The following is a 7,702-nucleotide window of genomic DNA, read 5'->3' as shown; positions in this document are numbered from 1 at the left end:
TCACCCTGATGGTTTTTAAACCTGATTCACCGCCCCTGCCAAACCCCCCCCCCCCCAAACCCGTCCGACCCTCCCAACCTCCCACCTCCGGGGACGGGAAGAGGGGGGACGGTGGCCGGTGGTGGCTTTTTTGAGGGTGGAGGGGGGAATCCCTCATGACCAGTCCTCAGTTTCGCCCCGAGCCCCCCGGGGAGTGTGTGTGTGTGTGGGGGGGGGTGTTTGTGGCAACCTCAGGGTGCCCGGTGGCCAACGGTCTCGGTGCTTTGGTACCAGCCAAAAAAAAAAAAACCAACCCCCCCCAGGTATTAATTACGCTGCCGGGTATAAATTGACACTGTGTACCACTGAATCATAGTGAATATTTGTGATGTGTTCCTTCCCTAATAGATGCTCTCTATGAATAGAGAGAGAGAGAAGCGCCTATTTACTCTGAAATATTTGGCACGGCGGAGGGAGTCTGAAGCGTGGAAGAAGTGGCTATTATTTTTCCCACTGCCTCTGTGTGTGTGTGTGTGTGTGTGTTTGTGTGTGTGTGTGCAGCTGTCATCTCTGAGCAACACGTTCCTCCTCAGCACATCCCTGCCCTCGCCCGTGGTCCACCCCAGGGATGACAAGGAGGAGAAGAGGCCGAGCCAGCCACCCCGCTCTGCTGAAATCTAAGTGTTGTGGTTTGTATTCCACCCAAAACCCCAAGACCTAAGCGTTGTGGCTTGTATTAAATCATTGCAGATAACTGTTATGGTTTTCTTTCTTTTTTTTTTTTTTTTATGGTTCTTCCCCCCACCTCCCCCGTGTGTCATTTGAATATTCAGTGATGTCATGTTGTTTGACCTCCGCTTTAAGGGCCAGGAATGCCAGAGTTTTGGCTTTTGACCTGTTGCAGTGTGTTAGTGTTTAATGAGGGAGACCGGCTTAACGCATCTTGCTAAGCAAACTGAAATCTGATGGAGATCTTCAAAGGCACCATCCTTTCCATGTAGGCTTTCTCCTGCTGTCATCCCTTCTTCCCATCCCTCCATACGTAGACATACCTCTGGGCTATGATACAGCAATATGTGTGCACAGGATTCTGGAGGGAAAAAGAAAGGGTTTTCATGTAAAACCCCAGTAGGATATATTGTACTGTAAAACTGCTATTTATATTCTGCCACCATGTACTTTGGCTGGTAAAGTCATTTGGATACTCGTTTCTTCTACTTGAAATTCTCCATGAAAAGAAATGAGATTGGCTCTGAAAGAATTTAAAAAAAAAAAACAACAAAAAACAAAATCCCAGAGGAACAGTTATGGTAAATAATACATGTTCCTAAACCCATGAGGCCTCCTGAAATCTGTATTTACTCAAAAGACTCCAATGGCCCCAGTGCTGGGTAAATAATGTGTACCAAACTATGTATGACATGCATACCAAAATGCAAATGTAACCAGGTAAACAGAATGCCTTTTTTAAATGCCTAAATATGGTAGGAGAACATCAGAGAGAGAGAGGCTTCTAGACATGTTTTATAACTTTCCATGTAAGAGGTTTTTTCAGAGAAACAATTTTATTAAACAAAACCTAAGAATCTCACTGACAGAAAAAGTATGTTTAAAAGTAACAAACCACCAGAAAGTCAGGAAATCCAAAATTAAAGGATAAATCTGTCCTAAGTCCTCACACCGCCGGCCAAGTACAGCAAGCCCCATCCACTTGCTGCCCTGAGAAAAGAAAAAAAAAGACTTAAATAGGCATTTGGACTTAAGAATTAAGTGAATTGGTGTGAATTGGGCATTAGCCCACTGAATGTCAAGCTGTACCTGCCCGTGGTAGTGGGTGGGGGCGAAGGGGACCTGGAAGCAAAGGTGGCTCTTTCAGAGTCCAGTTGGGTTTTTGTCTTGTCCTTTCTGGTGACAAGACGCCATGGGTTGGAGGAGTAGGTCTTGGCATCGACGCAGAAAACGGTTAAAATGCACTAATTTTGACTTCCATGCAGGTGTTTATACAGCACATGCTTTTAAGATAGTATATTTTTCCTGCTGAAACTAGGAATTCGCTACAGCAGACTTATTTACACAGCTATATACGGTCTGTGTGTGTCTACATCAGCTTTGGTTGGTATAGTTCCTTTGGTGAAGTCTTGTAAAATGTACAGGTGTGGATATGCTACATTCCTCTCTTGTGTTTTTCCTTCTTTTTTTTTTTTTTTTTTTTTTTTTCCCTCTCCTTCCCCCCCCCACCAAAAAAAAAAGTCACTTGATCAGATATCAGACATACTGAAAAGCTGGCAAGACTACAGGAAAGTGGCTAGACTTGGAGTGTTTGTGTACTTAAAGAAAGAATCTTGCACATTTTCAACTTTCAGTCACAGATTTTTTTTTTTTATTTTTTTTTTTCTAAGAGCAATTGGAGGTCTGAGCCAGCCCTCAAAGCGGAAATCAAAAGCTCCCAGAGAAACATACCCCAGGAATGTGAATCTGATCCAAGAACCATACGCAATGCACATACAGTACTGTCAGTCTTATAGGAAGTCTGGCCATATACGGACATCTGGACCCCGAGCTGTTTATCATCATGATAGGCTTCTAGCTGGCTTCAAACATTTCTGGCTTGCCTCGGCTTCAGGACGCCAATTAGTTCCTTTCCCAAAATGCTCACCAGGATATTTTTTTAAAAAAAATTGTAATAAATATATCTCCAAAATCCTGAGAGGTCTAGTTAAAGTTACGCTAGTAGACTTTTGCTTAAAAGGCAGATTCCAGGCAAGACTTGCTCTGCTAGCTCAGAAATAGACACAGAATAAAAATAACGAGATTTATTCCATCGTGAGTGTGGTTGCCTGGTATTTGCCTTTCTTAGAAGTCATCTGGTAACTTATTCTATGTATCTGTAGGCATAGAAAGTGCTCTGAAGCAGACTCCTTGCTGGACTTTTGCTTATTCTTTTCTGGAGGGAGGTGTGAGCTGATGAATCAAAAAAGGCAAAGTGAAATAGGGAAAAAACAAACAAACTTCAATTCCCAGGAGGTGTCAGGCGAGTTGTCCACATTGTGCCATTTGTGTTGCTTCGTTAGAGCACTGTTAGCTCTCCTCCAAAGGGAACCACAGGAAGAAGAAGAAGAAGAAGAAGAAGAAGAAGGTGGCTGGGAGGAGCAGTTGGATGGCGTAAGGCCTATGGAAATGTTTGCTGCTCAACTGGTGGACCCAGTCCAAGTTCCTCGAGATACTGGGTCAGATTCTCTGCTGGCGTCAGTTGGGCAGATTTCACCGAATGCAGTGTTGGCCATCAAAATACTTGGACTTGAGAAGTCCAAGTCCATTGAGCTGAAGTATGAACAAAGCAAAACCATCAGATGCAAAGCAAAACCATTAGCAGATCCGAGTTCTGTTGTTTTCCGTAATCATCATTATTTCAACTTATGTCCTTTATGTTCTAACGTGTAATATTTTGTTACTTCTAGAGTCACCAAGAATACTTCTTTAAGCTTTTGGCTTCGTTCTTAGAAAGTAGCTGTAGGTTGTTGGTTTTTTTAGGAACGTGTGTGGTCTTAAAGCAGCAAAGTGATTGCTGGAAGAAGAATAATCTAAATGGGTATTCAAAGCACTTGTAACACTGTATGAAAGAGAGATCATAAGCCAAGGTCCTTTACCTACCAACCCTCAGGTCCTGTATATCTGATTTTATTCCGTAGGGAGCAGCATTCACTCCACCTGTGCAGAGGTTTGGCTGTGTCCTGGACCTGTGTCATAGGATTTTGTGGGGAAGCGTAGAGCCCTTCCACAAATCATGAAGGTGAGTAAAGGAGGGAAGAGACCTTCCCTTGCTTATTTCTCAGATTTGACTTGAGGTTTGCAACCTCTTGCAGTAGTAAGTGTGGGACTTGCAGTGAGTCACTAACCACTCCATTGACAATTATTCTATAAATGGTTAACGATTCATAAAAAATGAGCATCGCTGGCTGGAGAGGAAACCTGGTCAGCGACTTGATTCAGAACATCCACCAGAAATCCTCTGATGTCCCTCTTTCAGAGGAACCACTTGGAAAACAGCTGGAGGAAGACTTCCTCCCACTCGTGTCACAGCTTGTGTGCGCAGGGATGAATCAGATCTGCTTATTCTAAAACGCATGTGATTTTATTTTCAGTTTTTCGCCCTGTTTCTCTCAGATCTGTTGGGGTAAGTTTTGAGGTTTTGTGGGTTTTTTTCCCCCCAAGCTGAGAGACATCGATTGTTTAATTAAGACTTGACCAGATTAGAAATTTCACTTTAAAAATTACAGTTTTCTCTGCCATAGAACATGGGATCTCTTAATTTATGTCGTAGCTGCTGTGGAGAAGCAGAGGCCTGTGGAGAATCCTGTGGGAGACATTTGTCCATAGGGTAGGATTGAGATTTGTACATTGGGGGGTGATGAACAGAGCATTTTCTTGTGGAGAGAGAGAGAGATCACTGTAATATTTGCCCACTTTTTGATGCAGCCTGAGTATAGTGTAGTGTGGGCTTTTTGTATTTACATGGAAATACAAAGTCTCTTTTCCTGAGAAACTGGAGGGCTTGTAACACACTGCATCAGCTGACCTACAGAGGAACATAATGTCCCTCAACTTATTAACGTAGGATTTTAGAAATCACTTGATTTTTCAGGAAAATGGTTCTTCCCTGTGGTTCAGCTGCCAGCTTGGCTGGCTGATGTTTTTTTTTTTTGTTTTTTTTCCAGCAAGTGATGTGTGGTATGTGACCTGTGTAAATACATCTGTACAACTGACGCAGATGGGGGAAACTAGGATGTCACCTACAACAGCCAAGGTGGCTTCCTTATTGATCCACGGATGTGTGTGAAATTTAGCAACTACTGGCCCGGGTCTGAAAACCATCTTACACTGCTCATCTCTCTGGTGGTGCTGGGAAATTCTCTGTCAGACCTTTTTTTTCACAGGGAGCTGAGAAGAGGAGGTACTCGAAGAAATGTGCCTTGTTAGGGAAGTGGGGGACATTTCTAAGAGATTTTGATTTCCTGAAGGAACCAATCGAGGAAACTCAGTTGTTTCAAACAGCAGTGGTCCCAGGTCTAAAATTTACAACCGTGTTGCTACAAATGTCCTGGTGATGAGTGGCTTTTAAGTAATAAGCACCAGGTTGTAAAAGTGGTAAGACTTACACTAACAGCAAGTGTTTCTGAGCATATTACTCCATTTATAACATTTTTATTAAAGGGTTTTAAATAGAAATCAAGGTTAGGTTTTTACTGTACCTAGGTGTTTGTTTTGACCATTTTGGACAACGGAGTCTTTATGAAATTGGAGTCTATGAAGTTATTTGTGGTGCATTTCTTGTGAGGAAGTTACCCGTGATGGATCTTGTGGAAAAGCCTAACCTTAATAGCATGGTAGATGTGTATGATTAGTTAAGATTCAATTATGACATGGGATGAAGAGACAGTTCATCAATTGCCTTTTTTCATTGCTTAAGATTTGCCAAGGTATTTGAACATCCTAAAACTGTCCCAAGCAATGTTCGCCCTGTGAATTAGGACAAAAATTTCAGGTGAGTTTTAAAAGCATATATGAACTAGCCACATCTTTTCCTTTCTCCTCACAGGCACAAGAGGACTCACAAGACACAGAGGGCTGAATTTCAAATTCCCTGGGAAAAGCTTTCTTATTTCACCGTCTTACCTGTAGTGAGACCTCACCTAGACCTTAAATATCTTTTTTCTTCCCTTCACAAATAACTCGTGAAGAGTGATGGTAGAGTACATGACTTGGGAAGCGTGCTTTGTATTTCTACTTTTTGGGGTTTTTTTGCCATCAAGCTGCCACAGGGGGGAGTAGAAGTTTGGAAAGGACAGTGCTGCCCAAGAAGCCACCCGGGCAAGAGTTGTTGCATTCCTGGTGCAGTTATCCCAGAGAAGAACGGGCACAGAAGCAGCGTGGATGTGCTAGGAATGAAAGGGTTGGTTGGAGGAAGGAGCTGCAGGGTTTCTGCAGCTGGGACGGGCCGAATGCTTCGCTGCTGTCGCAAAACCACGCTGTTTTTCTTATTCATTCCAACCGGCTTTTCGGTTGGAAAAGGGGAATGTGAGTGAATTGTTTTCCTGCCTCGGGAGGGAAGACGACGTGTGGGAGTTGTACAGTATTTGCAAAATCCCTGTCGTTCTGACGAAAGGCTTTTCCCACGTTAGGACTATTGGCTAATGAAGAAAAAATGTGAGGCAGAGGCAAAGTGTCCCTGCAAGGCCAGGGAAGTTTGGCCGACTTGATAGGAAGGGGTTGTTCTTGTTGGGACTATTAGCCTTGGTGAAATCTGCTTTGCCTGCTTAATGCAGGAGTAGCTGGACTCTCTGTGGGTCCTGTGCAGCGAGGATGAGGAGGGAGGGTTTTACGACCCAGCGAGGTCTGGATGATGCTCTTCTGAGCACCTTTGGATCCCCATCTCCTTTTTTCCTGGCCCCGCTGGGCTCAGGAACGGGCTGTTTTTGAGGGGCACAGAGGAGCCATTACATGTTTCTTGCTTTTCCAGGTTGGAGTTGGGGAGTTTTAACTTACGACCCAGCGAGGTCTGGATGATGCTCTTCTGAGCACCTTTGGATCCCCATCTCCTTTTTTCCTGGCCCCGCTGGGCTCAGGAACGGGCTGTTTTTGAGGGGCACAGAGGAGCCATTACATGTTTCTTGCTTTTCCAGGTCGGAGTTGGGGAGTTTTAACATTGAACAATCAAGTCAACCTGTTTTTTTGTGAAAGAATGAAGTAATTTTCAGGAATTACTTACTGATGAGGAAAGTAACCGAAAGGATTGACTCAGGCACGTTTTCTTTTATATAATCCTCTGGATCCAAGGGCACAGATCTGTAATGAAATAGAGTAACCAAGAAAAAGGAAGAGTTAAAGATGCACGTTTTCTTTTATATAATCCTCTGGATCAGAGGGCACAGATCTGTAATGGAGTAAGCAAGAAAAAAGGAAGAGTTAAAGGAGAAATGCAAAACTGATGTTTATGTTTCTCTAACCTACCATGAGAAATAACAATGCTGTGTATTGCTTGCTAAATATGCTATTTTAGAATGCAGAGGGAAATATGGCAAGCAGGTCTTTGCTTTTGATTTTAATGGCAAAAGTAGGATGGGAAGGAAAACAATTATTTGGGTGAAATATTTTGCTGTGCTTTTTGTACGTCTGTGGTTCCTGAACTAAGAAATGCAAAACTGATGTTTATGTTTCTCTAACCTACCATGAGAAATAACAATGCTGTGTATTGCTTGCTAAATATGCTATTTTAGAATGCAGAGGGAAATATGGCAAGCAGGTCTTTGCTTTTGATTTTAATGGCAAAAGTAGGATGGGGAGGAAAACAATCATTTGGGTGAAATATTTTGCTGTACTTTTTGTACATCTGTGGTTCCTGAACTGTTAAACTGATGACAGTTAAACTGTCATCAAAAGGAACCTGGGAGAAACCCACATTCTTTGTGTAGAGCATATTGATAAATCCAGTGCCAGTTCCACAACCGTGTGGCTAAAATATGCAAAAAAAAAGAGAATTAATGGCCCAGTTTCCAAATAAGACATAAGGAATTTGTTTATGCTCTTGGGAGGTTATGTATCTAGGTTTGAATGGAACTATGTTATGTATATTGAAAGTCTCAAGGAATGCAAGACTGGTTTTGTTCAACAATAAACATCTAAGATAACAAGAACATTTATACATTTGGTGAACTTGTGTGTAAAC

The 7,702-nt window shown here is 42.7% G+C and overlaps 1 long non-coding RNA gene across 1 annotated transcript; it reads left to right on the top strand.

Annotated features, from left to right (window-relative positions):
- The first annotated feature begins 2,312 nt into the window (after positions 1 to 2,312).
- Positions 2,313 to 6,861, top strand: LOC106895967. The gene is made up of 3 exons (XR_001413555.1): positions 2,313 to 3,769; positions 5,576 to 6,370; positions 6,534 to 6,861. It is a non-coding gene; the product is annotated as an uncharacterized LOC106895967 (long non-coding RNA).
- Positions 6,862 to 7,702: the final 841 nt, after the last annotated feature.

Source organism: Calidris pugnax, unplaced genomic scaffold, assembly GCF_001431845.1.
Source record: "Calidris pugnax isolate Ruff unplaced genomic scaffold, ASM143184v1 scaffold212, whole genome shotgun sequence".
Lineage (NCBI taxonomy): Eukaryota > Metazoa > Chordata > Aves > Charadriiformes > Scolopacidae > Calidris > Calidris pugnax.
Note: the sequence above shows the minus strand (reverse complement) of the source record. Positions and strands in the feature narration are given on the sequence as shown.